We start from the raw sequence: 17,155 nt of genomic DNA on the forward strand, positions 1-17,155 counted from the left end.
GTGAGATGAGTGCAATTGTGCGGTAGTTTGAGCATTCTTTGACATTGCCTTTATTAGGGATTGGAATGAAAACTGACTTTTTCCAGTCCTGTGGCCACTGCTGAGTTTTCCAAACTTGCTGGCATATTGAGTGCAGCACCCACAGCATCATCTTTTAAGATTTGAAATAGCTCAACTCGAATTCTATCACCTCCTCTAGCTTTGTTTGTAGTGACGCTTCCTAAGGCCTGCCTGACTTCGCATTCCAGGATGTCTGGCTCTAGGTGAGTGATCACACCATAGTGATTATCTTGGTCGTGAAGCTCTTTTTTATATAATTCTTTTGTGTATTGTTCCCACTTCTTAATATTTTCTGCTTCTGTTAGGTCCCTACCATTTCTGTCCTTTATCGAGCCCATCTTTGCATGAAATGTTCCCTTGGTATCTCTAATTTTCTTGAAGAGATCTTTAGTCTTTCTCATTCTGTTTTTTCCTTCTATTTCTTTGCACTGATCACTGAGAAAGGCTTTCTTATCTCTCCTTGCTAGTCTTTGGAACTCTTTCTTTTTCTCCTTTGCCTTTATCTTCTCTTCTTTTCACAGCTATTTGTAAGGCCTTGCCAGACAATCATTTTGTTTTTTTTTTTGCATTTCTTTTTCTTGGGGATGGTCTTGATTCCTGCCTCCTATACAATGTCATGAACATCCATCCATAGTTCTTCAGGCACTCTGTGTATCAGATCTAATCCCTTGAATCTATTTGTAACTTCCACTGTATAATCATAAGGGATTTCATTTAGGTCATACCTGAAGGGTCTAGTGTTTTTCCCCACTTTCTTCAATTTCAGTATGAATTTGGCAATAAGGAGTTCATGATCTGAGCCATAATCAGTTCCTGGTCTTGTTTTTGCTGACTGTATAGAGCTTCTCCATCTTTGGATGCAAAGAACATAATCAGTCTGATTTCAGTATTGACCATCTGGTGATGTCCATGTGTAGAATCTTCTCTTGTGTTGTTGGAAGAGGGTGTTTGCTATGACCAGTGCATTCTCTTGGCAAAACTCTGATATCCTTTGCCCTGCCTCATTTTGTACTCCAAGGCCAAATTTGCCTGTTACTCTAGGTATCTCTTTACTTCCTAATTTTGCATTCCAGTCTCCTATAATGAAAAGGACATCTTTTTTGGGTGTTAATTCTAGAAGGTCTTGTAGGTCATCATAGAACCATTCAACTTCAGCTTCTTCAGCATTACTGGTTGGGACATAGACTTGGATTACTCTAATATTGAATGGTTTGCCTTGGAAATGAACAGAAATCATTCTGTCATTTTTGAGATTGCACCCAAGTACTGCATTTCAGACTCTTGTGTCGACTATGAGGGCTACTCCATTTCTTCTAAGGGAATCTTGCCCACAGCAGTAGATATAATGGTGATCTGAGTTAAATTCACCCACTCCAGTCCATTTTAGTTCACTGATTCCTAAAATGTCAAGGTTCACTCTTGCCATCTCCTTTTTTAAAAATTTAATTTAATTTATTTTATTTTTTAAGTGGGCTCCAGTTTTATTTTTATTTTTTAATATAAATTTATTTATATTAATTGGAGGCTAATTACTTTACAATATTGTATTGGTTTTTTTTTCTTAATACATACTTTTAAATTTTAATACAAATTTTTAAAGATTATTTTCCATTTACAGTTACTACAAGATATTGGCTCTACTTCCCATGTTGTACAATATATCCTCAAGCCTCCACCAGATATTTATTTATTTATTTTTAAAATTTATTTATTTTTTATTTTACTTTACAATTCTGTATTGGTTTTGCCATACATTGACATGAATCTGCCACGGGTGGACATGTGCTCCCCATCCTGAACCCCCCTCCCACCCACTGGGTCATCCCAGTGCACCAGCCCCGAGCATCCTGTATCATGCATTGAACCTGGACTGGTGATTTGTTTCACATATGATAATATACATGTTTCAGTGCCATTCTCCCAAATCATCCCACCCTTGCCTTCTCCCACAGAGTCCAAAAGACTGTTCTATACATCTGTGTCTCTTTTGCTGTCTTGCATACAGGGTTATCATTACCATCTTTCTAAATTCCATATATATGCATTATTATACTGTATTGGTGTTTTTCTTTCTGGCTTACTTCTGAGTTCAGGCTCTACTACAAAGCCACAGTCATCAAGACAGTATGGTACTGGCAAAAAGACAGAAATATAGATCAATGGAACAAAATAGAAAGCCCAGAGATAAATCCATGCACCTATGGACACCTTATCTTTGACAAAGGAGGCAAAAATATACAATGGAGAAAAGACAGTCTTTAACAAGTGGTGCTGGGAAAACTGGTCAACCACTTGTAAAAGAATGAAACTATAACACTTTATAACACCATACACAAAAATAAACTCAAAATGGATTAAAGATCTAAATGTAAGACCAGAAACTATAAAACTCCTAGAGGAGAATATAGGCAAAACACTCTCTGACATAAATCACAGCAGGATCCTCTATGACCCACTGCCCAGAATATTGAAAATAAAAGCAAAAATAAACAAATAGGACCTAATTAAAATTAAAAAGCTTCTGCACAATAGAGGAAACTCTAAACAAGGTGAAAAGACAGCCTTCAGAATGGGAGAAAATAATAGCAAATGAAGCAACTGACAAAGAATTAATCTCAAAAATATACAAGCAACTCCTGCAGCTCAATTCCAGGAAAATAAACGATGCAATCAAAAAAATGGGCCAAGAACTAAACAGACATTTCTCCAAAGAAGACATACAAATGGCTAACAAACACATGAAAAGATGCTCAACATCAGTCATTATCAGAGAAATGCAAATCAAAACCACAATGAGGTACCATTTCACACCAGTCAGAATGGCTGCTATCCAGAAGTCTACAAGCAATAAATGCTGGAGATGGTGTGGAGAAGAGGGAACCGTCTTACACTGTTGGTGGGAATGCAAACTAGTATAGCCACTATGGAGAACAGTGTGGAGATTCCTTAAAAAACTGGAAATAGAACTGCCATACGACCCAGCAATCCCACTGTTGGACATACACACCGAGGAAATCAGAATTGAAAGAGACAAGTGTACCCCAGTGTTCATCACAACACTGTTTATAATAGCCAGGACATGGAAGCAAACTAGATGTCCATCAGCAGACGAATGGATAAGACAGCTGTGGTACATATATGCAATGGAGTATTACTCAGCCATTAAAAAGAATACATTTGAATCAGTTTTAATGAGGTGGATGAAACTGGAGCCTATTATATGGAGTGAAGTTCACCATCTCCTTTTTGACCACTTCCAATTTACCATGATTTGTGGACCCAACATTCCAGGTTTTTATGCAATATTCTTCTTTACAGCATCGGACCTTACTTCCATCACCAGTCACACCCACAACTGTGTGTTGTTTTTCCTTTGTTTTCACCTCTTCATTCTTTCTGGAGTTATTTCTCCACTGATCTCTAGTAGCATATTGGGCACCTACCGACCTGGGGAGTTCATCTTTCAGTGTCCTACCTTTTTGCCTTTTCATACTATTCATGGTGTTCTCAAGGAAAGAATACTGAAGTGGTTTGCTGTTCCCTTTTCCAGTGGGCCAGGTTTTGTCAGAACTCTCCACCATGACCTGTGTGTCTTGGGCAGCCCTACACGGAAGCCATGGCTCATAGTTTAATTGAGGTGGAGAAGGCAGTGGTCCATGTGATCAGTTTAATTAGTTTTCAAACTAATCAAATTAGTTTTGTGGTTTTCATTCTGTCTGCCCTCTGATGGGAGAAGGCAATGGCACCCCACTCCAGTACTCTTGCCTGGAAAATCCAATGGACGGAGAGCCTGGTGGGCTGCAGTCCATGGGGTTGCTAAGAGTTGGACATGACTGAGTGACTTCACTTTCACTTTTCACTTTCATGCATTGGAGAAGGAAATGGCAACCCACTCCAGTATTCTTGCTTGGAGAATCCCAGGGATGAGGGAGCCTGATGGGCTGCCGTCTCTGGGGTCGTCCAGAGTTGGACACGACTGAAGCGACTTAGCAGCAGCAACAGCAGCCCTCTGATGTAGAAGGATAGGAGGCTTATGGAAGCCTCCTGATGGGAGAGACTGACTGAGGGGGAAGCTGGGTCTTGTTCTGATGGGTGGGGCCAAGCTCAGTAAATCTTGGATCCAATTTTCTGTTTGCCTTGGAGACAAATGAGGTTCGTGACATTGTACAGGAGACAGGGATCAAGATCATCCCCATGGAAAAGAAATGCAAAAAAGCAAAATGGTTGTTTGGGGAGGCCTTACAAATAGCTGTGAAAAGAAGAGAGGTGAAAAGCAAAGGAGAAAAGGAAAGATATAAGCATCTGAATGCAGAGTTCCAAAGAATAGCAAGAAAAGATAAGAAAGCCTTCTTCAGGGATCACTGCAAAGAAATAGAGGAAAAGAACAGAATGGGAAAGACTAGAGATCTCTTCAAGAATATTTGAGATATCAAGGGAATATTTCATGCAAAGATGGGCTCGATAAAGGACAGAAATGGTATGGACCTAAGAGAAGGAGAAGATATTAAGAAGAGGTGGCAAGAATACACAGAAGAACTGTACAAAAAAGATCTTCACGACCCAGATAATCATGATGGTGTGATCACTAATCTAGAGCCAGACATCTTGGAATGTGAAGTCAAGTGGGCCTTAGAAAGCATCACTACGAACAAAGCTAGTGGAAGTGATGGAATTCCAGTAGAGCTATTTCAAATCCTGGAAGATGATGCTGTGAAAGTGCCACACTCAATATGCCAGGAAGTTTGAAAAACCCAGCAGTGGCCACAGGACTGGAAAAGGTCAGTTTTCATTCCAATTCCAAAGAAAGGCAATGCCAAAGAATGCTCAAACTACCGCACAATTGCACTCATCTCACATTCTAGTAAAGTAATGCTCAAAATTCTGCAAGCCAGGCTTCAGCAATACGTGAACCGTGAACTTCCTGATGTTCAAGCTGGTTTTCAAAAAGGCAGAGGAACCAGAGATCAAATTGCCAGCATCCGCTGGATCATGAAAAAAGAAAGAGAGTTCCAGAAAAACATCTATTTCTGCTTTATTGACTATGCCAAAGCCTTTGACTGTGTGGATCACAATAAACTGTGGAAAATTCTGAAAGAGATGGGAATACCAGACCTCCTGACCTGCCTCTTGAGAAATCTGTATGCAGGCCAGGAAGCACCAGTTAGAACTGGACATGGAACAACAGACTGGTTCTAAATAGGAAAAGGAGTATGTCAAGGCTATATATTGTCACCCTGCTTATTTAACTTATATGCAGAGTACATCATGAGAAATGCTGGACTGGAAGAAGCACAAGCTGGAATCAAGATTGCCGGGAGAAATATCAGTAACCTCAGATATGCAGATGACACCACCCTTATGGGAAAGTGAAGAGGAACTAAAAAGCCTCCTGATGAAAATGAAAGAGGAGAGTGAAAAAGGTGGCTTAAAACTCAACATTCAGAAAACGAAGATTATGGCATCCAGTCTCATCACTTCATGGGAAATAGATGGGGAAACAGTGGAAACAGTGTTAGACTTTACTTTTTTGGGCTCCAAAATCACTGCAGATGGTGACTGCAGCCATGAAATTAAAAGACGCTTACTCCTTGGATGAAAAGTTATGACCAACCTAGATAGTATATTCAAAAGCAGAGACATTACTTTGCTGACTAAGGTCCGTCTAGTCAAGGCTATGGTTTTTCCTGTGGTCATGTATGGATGTGAGAGTTGGACTGTGAAGAAGGCTGAGTGCCAAAGAATTGATGCTTTTGAACTGTGGTGTTGGAGAAGACTCTTGAGAGTCCCTTGGACTGCAAGGAGATCCAACCAGTCCATTCTGAAGGAGATCAGCCCTGGGATTTCTTTGGAAGGAATGATGCTAAAGTTGAAGCTCCAGTACTTTGGCCACCTCATGCGAAGAGTTGACTCAATGGAAAAGACTCTGATGCTGGGAGAGATTGGGGGCAGGAGGAGAAAGGGACGACAGAGGTTGAGATGGCTGGATGACATCACTGACTTGATGGACATGAGTCTGAGTGAACTCTGGGAGTTGGTGATGGACAAGGAGGCCTGGCGTGCTGCGATTAATGGGGTCACAGAGTTGGACATGACTGAGCAACTGAACTGAACTGACAATCTTACTGGCGCTTCTTCTTTGCCCTTGTATATGGGGTATCTTTTTTGGTGGGATCCAACATTCTCCTGTCAACGGTTATTCAGCAGTGAGTTGTGATTTTAGAGTTATTGCAGGAATTTTGATGGAATATGTGAAAGGGCAAGAAAGAGTGGGAGAGAGCTGGAAAAATCAGAGATGATGGCCCGATTCTGAGATACTAAAATTTAAGATTTGAAGGTACTGGGCATTTTCAGAGGATGGCCAAGTCCGAGGTAGAGCTGCCAGCACTTCCTGCTGGCTTAGGTTTGGGAGAAGGTGGGTTTTGCCTTGAGTATTTGGGTGAATGTATGTCCCCTTAAGTGCGATGGACTGTAGGGGATGCTGCCCTGCATTAGGTTTGAGATTGTCAAGTTGCTGCAAAGGCATGGGGATTGTTGAGCCCACACGGATGGTGAGGTCAGCCTGGCTGAGGAGGAGCAGATAGAGGAAGACCCCGAGCCAGGGCCCGAGTCCTCCAGGGAGCTGAAGGTGTGATTGGGAGGAGGCAACAGTGGCAGCAGTGAGGAGGGCTTGGAATGGCTGAGCCGGCAGGAAGGCATTCCTATATGAGATGGTAATCATAGTGAGGAGGGTGGAGACTTCCTCCCATGCTACCCACCCCTCTACCTTGATGCCCTGGGGGCTTCAGAGAATGAGATCTGGAGCAGAGTGGGTCTTACATCTCCTAGGATGTGGTGGGGAATCAAGGAGGAGGAGAGGATGCAGGAGTGAGGTGTGCAAGATGGGGGTGCATCCGGTCCACTGAAGTCTGGTCAGAGGCAATGGTGTATCTGTAAGAATCCAATTGTCTGTTGATGGGTGGGGCTGTGTTCCCTCCCTGCAGTTTGGCCTGAGGCAAAACTAAGGTAGGGTTAATGGTGGTAATGGTGACCTCCTTCAAAAGGACTTAGGCCAGACTGTTGTGTTTAGCGCCGCTCACCCCACATAACTGCCCCTTATCCCTCTTCCAACAACACAGAGAAGACTCTACACAGGGACATCGCCAGATGGTCAACACCAAAATCAGACTGATTCTATTCTTTGCAGCCAAAGATGGAGAAGCTCTATACATTCAGCAAAAACAAGACCGGGAGCTGACTGTGGCTCAGATCATGAACTCCTTATTGCCAAATTCAGACTGAAACTGAAGAAAGTGGGGAAAAACACTAGACCCTTCAGGTATGACCTAAATCAAATCCCTTATGATTATACAGTGGAAGTGAGAAATAGATTTAAGGGACTAGATCTGATAGACAGAATGCCTGATGAACTATGGATGGAAGTTCATGACATTGTACAGGAGACAGGAATCAAGACCATCCTCAAGAAAAAGAAATGCAAAAAAGCAAAATGGCTGTCCAAGGAGGCCTTACAAATAGTTGTGAAAAGAAGAGAGGCAAAAAGCAAAGGAGAAAAGGAAAGATATACCCATTTGAATGCAGAGTTCCAAAGAATAGCAAGGAGAGATAAGAAAGCCTTCCTCAGCGATCACTGCAAAGAAATAGAGGAAAAGAACAGAATGGGAAAGACTAGAGATCTCTTCAAGAAAATTAGAGATACCAAGGGAACATTTCATGCAAAGATGGGCTTGATAAAGGACAGATATGGTATGGACCTAACAGAAGCAGAAGATATTAAGAGGTGGCAAGAATACATGGAAGAACTCTACAAAAAAAGATCTTCATGACCCAGATAATCACGATGGTGTGATCACTCGCCTAGAGCCAGACATCCTGGAATGGGAAGTCCAGTGGGCTTTAGGAAGCATCACTAAGAACAAAGCTAGTGGAAGTGATGGAATTCCAGCTGAGCTATTTCAAATCCTAAAAGATGATGCTGTGAAAGTGCTGCACTCAATATGCCAGCAAGTTTGCAAAACCCAGCAGTGGCCACAGGACTGGAAAGGGTCAGTTTTCAATCCAATCCCTAAGAAAGGCAATGTCAAAGAATGCTCAAACTACCGCACAATTGCACTCATCTCACACGCTAGTAAAGTAATGCTCAAAATTCTCCAAGCCAGGCTTCAGCAATACGTGAATGGTGAACTTCCAGATGTTCAAGCTGGATTTAGAAAAGGCAGAGGAACCAGAGATCAATTTGCCAACATCCGCTGGATCATAGAAAAAGCAAGAGAGTTCCAGAAAAACATGTATTTCTGCTTTATTGACTATGCCAAAGCCTTTGACTGTGTGGATCACAATAAACTGTGGGAAATTCTTTAAGAGATGGGAATACCAGACCACCTGACCTGCCTCTTGAGAAATCTGTATGCAGATCAGCAAGCACCAGTTAGAACTGGACATGGAACAACAGACTTGTTCTAAATAGGGAAAGGAGTGCGCCAAGGCTGTATATTGTCACCCTGCTTATTTAACTTATGTGCAGAATACATCATGGGAAATGCTAGACTGGATGAAGCACAAGCTGGAATCAAGATTGCCGGGATAAATATTAATAACTCAGATATACAGATGACACCACCCTTATGGCAGAAAGTGAAGAAGAACTAAAAGGCTTCTTGATGAAAGTGAAAGAGGAGAAGGAAAAAGGTGGCTCAAAGCTCAACATTCAGAAAACGAAGATCATGGCATCTGGTCCCATCACTTCATGGGAAATAGATGGGGAAACAGTGGAAACAGTGTCAGACTTTATTTTTCTGGGCTCCAAAGTCACTGTAGATGGTGATTGCAGCCGTGAAATTAAAAGATGCTTTCTCCTTGGAAGGAAATTTATGACCAACCTAGACAGCATATTAAAAAGCAGAGACATTACTTTGTCAACAAAGGTGCATCTAGTCAAGGCTATGGTTTTTCCAGTGGTCATGTATGGATGTGAGAGTTGGACCATGACGAAAGCTGAGTGCTGAAGAATGGATGCTTTTGAACTGTGGTGTTGGAGAACACTCTTGAGAGTCCCTTGGGCAGCAAGGAGATCCAACCAGTCCATCCTAAAGGAAATCAGTCCTGAATATTCATTGGAAGGATTGATGCTGAAGCTGAAGTTTCAATACTTTGGCCACCTGATATGAAGAACTGACTCATTGGAAAGGACCCTGATGCTGGGAAAGATTGAAGGCAGAAGGAGAAGGGGACGACAGAGGATGAGACTGTTGGATGGCATCACTGACTTGATGGACATGAGTTTGAGTAGGCTCCGGGAATTGGTGATGGACAGGAAAGCCTGGCGTGCTGCAGTCCATGGGGTCTCAAATGAGTTGGACACGACTGAGGGGCTGAACTGAACTGAATGGTGTATCTTGACATCTGAGGTAGATAAGTCTTTTTAACAGTCTCCATCTTTTATTCAATAAAATTATTTTTAGTACCAATTATGAAATAAAACCAGTAATAACAGCAATAACAATAGCTGGAAAAGAAACTCAGTAAAAATTACCTTGTATTGAGCTTCATACATTATACCAGTATAAATGTAAAATAAGTCAAATATTATAGTACAAAAACTTTAAGCAGTAATGGATTAATGCTTTTAAATTATATTAGCATATTTTGAAAAAAAAAGGGGGGAAATTTAGGCCTACTTATTGGTCTGTGGCAATAACAAAGGATAACATTATAATTTCTGTTTTCCCGATTCACTTTTTTTGTTTTAAAATAGGCAGCAATTTAAAAAGAATTCACTTCAGTGTTAAAATAGTGGAAACATGATCCAAATTCGATAAAGTAGTTCCTGAGCTAAAATTTGTACTTTCCAAACAAAAGATAGTACCCTTGCAGTTTGCATTCTGCTTTCACTGCTTTAAAAATTTATACAGGAATAAAAATTCCATGTGGTCATATAGAAAGACAGAACGGAAGTAACTCAAGTTCAGTTTCTTTGTTTTCCAAGGTCTATCTTTACCTTCACTGTGATATAGTTGTTTATTTAGTAGCTTCTGTTTAAACATAGGAATATGTAGTATCGTGGGAGTTAGAGCCATAGAGTGCTCCTGAAGTGGGTTTGAGTGATTCTGAATGTTGGAACACTCTGGAAATAAACCTGTAACTGAGGTCCCCTGTGTGGAGGCCAGAGCTATGGATTGCCATCCATGAAGAATGCAATGTTCATTAAAGGATGAATAATAAAAAGATTATCTGAGTATATATTGTATGTGTATTAAATGCATATGTTAAAACTTAACAGTAACCATGGCAGTTGTTTGCATTTGACCACCAAAAGACTTTTTCAGGGAAGAGTATTTTTATCACTGCAATGCTTAGAATTGTCAGTTCCTGTTGATAATAAAAAGAGAGAGACTTGTAGTTGGCTTTATTACTATTTTGAGCATCTGTACAGACAACACTGCCCTGCTCCAGGTACCCACTGGCGGGAGGAGTGAGCCCAGAGCCCGCGTGGGTGGGGGGACAAGGTTTGGGAGTGGGCAGGTGGTGTGATCCGCTGGATTTGAAGGGACACAGAGGCTGTTTAGGGTGAGAACTCTCCTCTAAGAGGTCCTACTGGGAGTCTTAGGTGGGGGGTACATTTATCCTATGTCTTCTGTGGTCTCTACAAATAAGTGAGGGGGTCCCCATGGCAGGGACAGCTATCATTGGTTCTCTTGCTGAAGCCTTGAATTTGCTGATTTTTTTTTTCCTGTCTCCCTGTTTCCATCTTATTGCTTTCCCTACGTGTTTGTCTGTCCTCCCTATTTCTGTCTGGCCTTCTCTCTGTTTGTCATCTTTCTCTGCCTCTGTGTCTCTCTCCCCTTGGCAGCCTCTCTCTGTCTCTGTCATGCTAGTTCTCAATCTCTCTGCTCTATCTCTCCTGTTTCTCTGTGTGTCTTGGCTCTCTGGGCAGGAAACGGGTCTTTAGTTTCTCTACTATAGAGCTAAGGGGAGTGAGGGGGACTGCTGCTGCTGCTGCTGCTAAGTGGCTTCAGTCGTGTTCGACTCTGTGCGACCCCATAGACGGCAGCCCACCAGGCTTCCCCGTCCCTGGGATTCTCAAGGCAAGAACACTGGAGTGGGTTGCCATTTCCTTCTCCAATGCATGAAAGTGAAAAGTGAAAGTGAAGTCGCTCAGCCATGTCTGACTCTGCAGCCTACCAGGCTCCTCTGTCCATGGGATTTTCCAGGCAAAAATCTTTTTATGTCTCAGTAAAAGGAACCTCAAGCAAAAGCCATCATCCTTGAGTTTTGTTGGGAAATCCTCCTCCTCTTGCCCAGCCCCATGCCTTGAGGGGTGGGCGTCCTTAAAAATCAGAGCGCCTGGCCTCTGGAAATGTCAGCCCTCTCACCAATCTCAGGGCTGGAGTGGGGTTGGTGGCTTTTAGAAGCTGCAGCCCCTGTGGACAGGCAGGGGACAGGCCTGGGGTAGACATGGGTGAAGGCAAGGTGTATCTGTAGAGTCTGGGCCTTGGCGGGAGTCTCTGAGCAGCGCCTTTGGTGGTCCTATCTTTGATGGACCATGCTCTTTCCTTCTGGCTTGGCCTGGGGAGGGGAGGAGTGCTAACTTTCCAGGTGGGACCCTCCCCAACTCTGGTTTCCTGAGTAGGGCTCCTGCCCCAGGCGAGATGACTGAAGAAGCGGACTCAGCCTCCTCCCCACTCTCTTCCCTACTCCTTCCTCCTGGCCCAGGCATCCTGTCCAGGGGATGTGGGAATTGTCTGCCTCTCTCCATAGTGCACCCCCTCACTCCCCAATTTGTCCTGCCCCTTCTTTGTGCTGCCTGCTCTGGCTTCCCAGCCAGCTGCCCCTTGGCTTTTGCTTGAGGTTCTTTTTACTGAGACATAAAAAGACTTAGATCCCAGGGGAGAGGGCAGTGGAAACCAGAATCACGGATTGTTCTGGTCCCTGGATGCCTGGGGAGGTGCATCTCACAAACAGATGAGGCTCCTGGGGGTGGTGGAGGCTGTCCATGCCCACTGCATGCTGGGAGACAGAGACTTGGCTACATGTGCTGAGCACTTGAGTTTTAAGAGGAGGGCCTGCCTAGGGTGGTGCGGGCACCCAAGACTGGGGCTGCTTAACCAAAGCCCCTGCCCTGTGAGAGCCCTGCACATGGAGGCCTGGACAGTGCATGACTGCGACCGTCATCTCTGACCCTGTCTCTGTTGCTTTCACATGTGCCTGTGCCCCGTGGAACCCACTGTGAGAATGCCATCACCCTGTCACCCACACCTGCAGGTGAGACTTGGATGACCCTGCCTGCCTCCTTTGGAATGCCAGGTCTCTGCTGGGAGACACAGGACTCTGAGGAGGTACAGCAGCTCTCTGAGCTGGCCAAGAAGGGCCCCTCGCTTTGGCTGAGGGTTATCTCACCATTTGTGGAAGATTGGGCTTGCCAACTTTGAACGTTCCTGCCAATTCTCAGAACCCACCGTCCTAGGACTGTTTACCCTCTTCATTCAGCCAAAAGTTCTTCCTCCACCCCTTTGTTGTCTTTGTTCATCTTTGAAGACTGGAAAGCAAAACGCTTAGTTCTTGTGTGCATGGGGGCAAGTTTTTCCTCCTTCAGTGTCCCTTCATGCCTGGGAAGGCATTCCTAGTCAGCCATGGCAGCTGATTTTTTTGAATATGGGTAAATCAAAGGCAGTTTGGGTGGAAGAAAAAAGTGGACTCTGGTGTGTATTCAGCCAATTAGCAAAACGCCCAGTAGTCTTTCTCAGCTTCTCTCAAACGATCTTGTACTTGTGCATCCAACAAATACTTTTACTTGGAGATTATTTTTCATTCATTCAATATGATACATTATTGAGTGTCTACTCTGCCAGCTGCTAGGCTGGCTGCTGATCACCTAGACTGCTCAAGACCAGACACAGAATCCGCCCATTCAGCACTTGGTATCTAAGAAGAGACGGGCCTTCTTGTCAGTAGGAACTCTGGTCCTACCAAGAAATAGCAGGCAGCTCTCCTAGAGGAGAGAAAGATAGGTCTATGTTTCAATCACGGATCAATAAGCACAAGAATCAGAAGTCTGTTCAAGCTAGCTTGGCCACAGAGGTTGTTGGAAGGGACTCTGAAATATGGGCTACACAGTCAGGCCCTGTGGGCCCTGGAAAATCACCAAGCAGCCATCTGGCCCTTGGATGCTCTCTATAGTTACATGATCCTGCTTCTACAAGGGCCATCAGAACTGCCCCCGAGTTGTGACCTCAGGTCATTAAATCTTTAAGCCTTTCCAGCTTGGCTTCCTATACTGTCAAGGGTCCAGCAGGACACAGATGGCCTGCTTGAAAGGGGTGGTCAAAGAGAGCTTAGGGCAGAGATTACCTGCCAGTGCAGGGTTCGGGGAAACTAACAAGGGACCATCAAGCACCTTGTGGTTGGCATGCTAGAAAACCATTTCCTCTGGTAGGGCAGAAGGGGCAAGGGGAGGGAGTGTGTCCCTGAGCCTGGCAAAGCCTGTGGCAGTGGGAAGAGGGCTGCCTGACAAGAGCCATGGCCTTCGGTGGAGGAATTCAGCCACTGCCAAACCATAGCCTGGAAGAGAGGGAGCTGTGGAAATAAAGCCCTCTATCTTTCTCTCCATCCACTCTTCTATCTCCTGCCGGTGTTGGCCAGAGCCGGCTAGAATGCAGGAGGTCTGGGAGGCAAGTAAATACAATGCAGACAGAGGTCAGCCTCTCAGGACACACAGCAGGGCAGAGAAGGATGGAGAGTGGATCTGGAGGGGCAAATGGAGAATATCCATCACTTAGCCAGTTCAGTTCACTCGCTGAGTCATGTCTGACTCTTTGCGGCCCCATGAACTGCAGCACGCCAGGCCTCCCTGTCCACCACCAACTCCCAGAGTCCACCCAAACCCATTGAGTTGATGATGCCATCCAACCATCTCATCCTCTGTTGTCCCCTTCTCCTCCTGCCCTCAATCCTTCCCAGCATCAGGGTCTTTTCAAATGAGTCAGCTCTTCGCATCAGGTGGCCAAAGTATTGGAGTTTCAGCTTCAACATCAATCCTTCCACTTCCACTTATTTACCTACATGGAGTGATCTCTCCACATCACTGTCAAATGCCCAAGAAACAGAATCAGGCTGATCAGCTTAGACTGAGGTAAAGGTAGAAGGAGCTTCTGACAGATGTACACCATCATCCTCATGTCCAGGTTGAACAAACTAAGGTTGATAGAGGAGAAGATGCATGCCCAAGGTAGCACAGATGATGAGTGGCTGTGCCAGTGAGTTCAAGGGAGCTGCCCTCCTTAGATATTCTCTTGGCACTATTCCTGGCCTAGGCTTAGGGATGCACTTTCTGCGTTTCCCCCTCCATGTGTTTCCAACAGGCGCTGTATTCAGGTGTCACTTTAGATCATCAAAAGTTGAGTATGGGCTGTGCACGTGCCCCTCAAAGTATGTTCCATCTGATGAATGGATAAAGATGTATATATCTATAATGGAATATTAGCCATAAAAAAGAATGAAATCTTTTGTCATTTGCAACAACCTGGATGGACTTGGATAGTATCATGCTTAGTGAAAGAAGTCAGAGAAGGACAAACACTGTGTTGTTACTTACCTGCAGAATCTAAAAAAAATTAAAATGAAGGACTGTAACAAAACAGAAAGACTCATGGATATAGAGAACAAACTAGTGGGTACCAGTGAGGAGAGAAAAAGGAGGAGAAGCAAGATAGGGATATAGGATTAAGAGCTACAAACCATTATATATATAAAATAAATAGAAACTGTGAGGATATAATGTACAGTGCAAGGAAATATCACTAATATTTTATAATAAAGGGCTTCCCTGGTGGCTCAGAGGGTAAAGCGTCTGCCTACAATGCAGGAGACCTGGGTTCAACCCCTGGGTCAGGAAGATCCCCTGGAGAAGGAAATGGCAACCCACTCCAGTGTTCTTGCCCAGAAAATCCCATGGACAGAGGAGCCTGGTAGGCCACAGTCCATGGGGTCGCAGAGTCAGACGCAACTGAGCGACTTCACTTTCAGTTCACTTTATAATAACTTTAAGAGGAATATAATCTATAAAAATATTGAATCACTATGTCATCACTTAAATCTAAAAAAATATTATAAATCAATGATATTTTAATAAAAAATTTACACCTAAAACCAAACAAACCAAAAAAACCCAAAGTGTGTTCCATCTAAGAACACTGCTCCAGACCCACTCTGCAATGTCTGGTCCAGCATCCCAGACTCCCATGATGCTATTCTCCACCTGCATCTGACTCCAGTGTTCATCTGTGCTAGGCTTGCCTGGAGGGGTTTTGGACACCGTGGAGTCCTCATAACATGTCACTATACCTCCATGAGTGTCAGGGACTGACTTCACAGGGCCTTTGCTCTCGATGTAGGCCTGAGCTGTGCTTTTGACTTTGCTGTGCCTGGAGTGGCACTGACAGCTTGAAGAGAATAACCTCTTTTCCAACACAGGTCAGAGGGGCTCCAAGAGGCCCCAGACTAGGATTGCACTCATGCCATCTGAGAGATTTGTAAGTGCTTTCCTTTCTAGGAATCCTCAAAAAAAAAAAAAAAAAAAAGAAAGAAAGAAAGAAAGAAAGAGGTTCCTTGTGGTTGTATATTAAACTCTTCTGGCTGGGAAAGTCAACCAAGTGTCTTACTAACTAACCCCCTTTCAGTATCATTGAAGCTTATTTTGTTTAGTGAGAACAGAGGAGTCACCTGTTGTTCAGTTGCTCAGTCATGTCTGACTCTCTGTGACTCTGTGAACTATATTATACCAGGCTTCCCTGTCCATCACCAACTCCTGGAGCTTGCTTAAACTCATGTCCATTGAGTTGATAATGCCATGCAACCATCTCCTCCTCTGTCACTCCCTTCTCATCCTGCCTTCAATCTTTCCCAGCATCAGGGTCTTTTCCAATGAGTCAGCTCTTTGCCTCAGGTGGCCAGAGTATTGGAGCTTCAGCTTCAGCATCAGCCCTTCCAGTGAATATTCAGGGCTGATTTCCTTAAGGATTGACTGGCTTGATCTCCTTGCTGTCCAAGGGACTCTCAAGAGTCTTATCCAGCACCACAATTCGAAAGTGTCCATTCTTTGGTGCTCAGCCTTCTTTACAGTCCAGCTCTCACATCCGTACATGACTACTGGAAAAACCATAGCTTTGACTATACTATGTTGGCACAGCGATGTCTCTGTTGTGTTCAGAGGCCAGTGAAAACTCTGTTGTCAAGGGCAAGGAACAGTGAGAGGAAGCTTCTCAGGGGTGCAGCAACCATTCTGAGGCACCGGTTGTATGAAGTGAGTGCCAGCTGGGAGGAACTGGATTCCAGTCAGGTTGGTGGACTGGGTCAACATCTGAGTGGGCTGGGGTGCCTACTGTGAGGATCTAAGTGTCAGCCGTTTGTATAGACTGGAATGCCAGCTGTGTGCATTGGGGTGCCAGCCAGGTGTGGACAGGATTACCAGCCAGCTGTGTAAACATAGGTGCTCACTATGTGGACCGGGATGCCAGCCAGCTGTGTGGACCGGGGGTCAGCTGTGAGAACAGGGGTGCCAGCACAGGCCACGTTGAGACTGGACGGTGTCTCAGCTGCTTGCTTACTGCGTGTGCTGCTGTTTATTGCCCTGATGGTCTCCTTAAGCAATTTCAATAAATCAAGGTCATTGAATCAAACAGTCTTTACCCAGTGACTTTGTTGCAGAATTGGAGATGTGTTTCTCTGGTGTGAAGAAAAGAAAATGTCCTTAAGAATAATAAAACCATCGCTAGGTATGGGCCAGAACTTTTGGAATGATATTTTAAAGGGAAAGAATATTTATGCCAAGAGGTTTATTTGTTCATATTTGTTGAATGCCTACTATGTGCTAGACATTGTGTAAATAATCATACTTAAAATAGATGGCCAGGGGTCAAGATAACCTGAGGTTGTTTGTGTACTTACTACCTGCTGAAGTGAATGCTCCAAGGCTAAGGCCAGAAGCGTGCGGAAGGCCCTGCCTTGACCTTTCTTCTCATGGGAAATAATCTTCACCCCTAACCCACAGGGGCCCAGACTGCAAGGCAGGTGAAGGACCACAGGAGGTATTAATACAGTGATT

Source organism: Oryx dammah, unplaced genomic scaffold (assembly GCF_014754425.2).
Source record: "Oryx dammah isolate SB20612 unplaced genomic scaffold, SCBI_Odam_1.1 HiC_scaffold_28, whole genome shotgun sequence".
Lineage (NCBI taxonomy): Eukaryota > Metazoa > Chordata > Mammalia > Artiodactyla > Bovidae > Oryx > Oryx dammah.